General features: G+C 37.1%; 1 pseudogene; it reads left to right on the top strand.

The window, feature by feature from the left end:
* Positions 1-610: 610 nt before the first annotated feature.
* Positions 611-730, top strand: LOC134938925 (5S ribosomal RNA; annotated as a pseudogene).
* Positions 731-2,663: the final 1,933 nt, after the last annotated feature.

Below are 2,663 nucleotides of genomic sequence, written 5' to 3'. Positions count from 1 at the left end.
GGCTTTATATATAATATGCTGAGATACAATCCCCTTTTTTCTGTGGTTCAGAGAGGTTAGTCAGTCTGAGCTTGTGGCTTTTTGATATATGTTTTTGCCTGTTATTGTGCTATAACTATACACTGTTGTCTACAGAATAATTATATTTGGCATTAAGGCATAGTATACTCCAGCACGGCCGTACTGGTGCTCCTAAGTTCTATGTTTAGGTATAAGGCAAGTCCATCTGTAGATGGTACGTGGCTCATATGAATTTTTCCACACATATTGTCCTTAACCTATTGATGTATTTTTTCTGTGACTGCCGTGTCACATGCTGATTAATCAGGTGATTGCACGTAATTTCTTATGTTTGCAACATTTGTGTTATACATGCTATCGGTATAAGGCAAGCCCATCTGTAGATGGTATGTGGCTCATATGAATTTTTCCACATAAATTGTCCTTAACCCATTGATGTATTTATACATCTTTTTTTGTGGCCGCCGAGTCACATGCTGAGTAGCCAGATGACTGCATGCAATCTCTTATGTCTGTAACATTTATGTTATACATGCTCTTTATCCTCAACATATAGTGGCCACACGGCATATATTTGGAGTGACCTAATAATTGCGGTCATATCTCACTGGAGATGCCCAATCTCTTCTGACCTTGGAAGCTAAGCAGTGAAAGGCCGGGTTAGTACTAGGATGGGAGACCACCTCTGAACACCCTGGTACTGCAATAAATTGGCTACCGGATACAGTGTTACTCATTTTTATGCTATTCAGTACTTGGATTTATGTGACCAATTATTTAATTCTCTGCGTCTATAATGATCTGAAATGGATATTAGCAGAATAAATGATGGTGATACATCACATAAGAGATATTGTGCAAGAGTATGGTGACAAAAGCACCACAGATTTCAACTTCCGGCAACTTGCAGATTGTGATATTTGAGATCACTAATAATATATAACTTATCTATATTTTCGCGAAGCTACTTTGCTCACATATAGTCACTCCTAGAACTTAATTTTAATATTTACCTAAATAAAATGTTCTAATCAGTATTATATATATTATACATTATCCTCTGAATTAGAGTGCTCCCACAAAAGAGTCTATTTTCCAATATTTTTCTTCGTGGTTCCTTGTATTTGATACTTTTTGACTCTAGGGAGCACCACTGAAAGCAACGCATATTGATATCAGGATAGGTTATCTTCATATCTATAGTTGCCATATACAGATGCAATTCAGTGTAAATTCAGTTTTTCAGAGGCTATTAATTGTTTCATGTTTGGACTGGTGCGGTTCCCTCCCAAACCCCTTTTTTCCTGAAATTCTAGGTATGTCAGGGCATATTGCAAGTTATGTTCTTTTGATGTTCTGTTATAATTCTGCTGACACAAATAGTTTTAATCACTCTGGGTGAATGAAGAAGTCTTTTATACTTTCATTAGTATGTACATCCCTGGTGGTACCTGGTGAGCAGGAAAAGTAATTACCTGGACATGAGATGAGTAAACAGTAGCCCTTTCACCCTTGTCTGCATATAGATGATGTGAAGCTGGTTAGACTGTACTTGAAAGACATATTTGGGCATCAAAACAGCAGGGGTAGTCAAACAGCAGTCTGAGCATCAAAACAGCAGGGGTAGTCAAACAGCAGTCTGACCAAAAGGTGTACTTCAAGCAGGAATAAATACTAAAAGCATATGTTATTTGTGTTTACATAAAATTTATATTTCTACAACAGTGGGTAATACCAGAGATGTGTGTGCTGGTTAGATGTGATTTGGGGGCTTCTTAGACATTTAGAGAAATTAGTTATCTGACCAGTCACACATCACAGAGCAGTCTGGTTTACAATCATTTTATAACTTAAATAAAAGAGGTCAATGTGAACATACCATATTTCATGTGGCTACTACACAGGGGAAATAATTTACAATTATTTTTATTTAGGTTACAAGTTACATGGGCTGTCCTGGCATGGACCCTGGGATATTAACTTGCCAGCCAGTAAACTTGGTCATGACATCATACAGTATGAGGGTTAAAAAGTTGATAAAAGGCATTTTGCATTGTTTCTGACTTTGGGTGATCAATACCAAGTTGGAGTCTGCAACTGCATTTTCTTCCATTTCCTCTTGCTTAGAATAAACCATGTTTAGTTCTGTATCAGTTTTTTTTCTGTTTATTTTGAAATAGCAACACACAGTTGTCTATGTTTTCTGTAACCCTTTTTATTTATATTATTTTTGTAACAAAGCACTGCACTCCTTTTTGTAAATAAAGTGTTCTTTATAAGTCTATTTTCATATATGCTCCAGAACCCTGTCACTGAAGTAGCTATAAGATCACTAAGGTTATGCTATAACTATTCATTATTGCTAGAAGCAGAGGAAAACCAAATAACCGAATGCTAGTTTGTGTCACAGAGACTGTGCAATTGGAATAGAGTGATTGGGGACCTGTGTCACCTTTTTATGTCCACAGATGGTGGCAAGTAAGGGTAACAACAGGCAGAGTGGTGGAATAATAATTGTGAGTATTATATTAGGCTCTGCTCTCACTAAATCAGGACTTGGGGATCCGCGAGATATCAGTCATGGCGGTAGTGTGGTGCAAGTCAGTGGGATAAGGTTAATGGCTCTGGAAGAGTTTTAGTTA

The sequence above is a fragment of the Pseudophryne corroboree genome, chromosome 1, assembly GCF_028390025.1.
Source record: "Pseudophryne corroboree isolate aPseCor3 chromosome 1, aPseCor3.hap2, whole genome shotgun sequence".
Classification (NCBI taxonomy): domain Eukaryota; kingdom Metazoa; phylum Chordata; class Amphibia; order Anura; family Myobatrachidae; genus Pseudophryne; species Pseudophryne corroboree.
The sequence above is the reverse complement of the archived record's forward strand: the minus strand, read 5'-3'. Positions and strand labels throughout refer to the sequence as shown.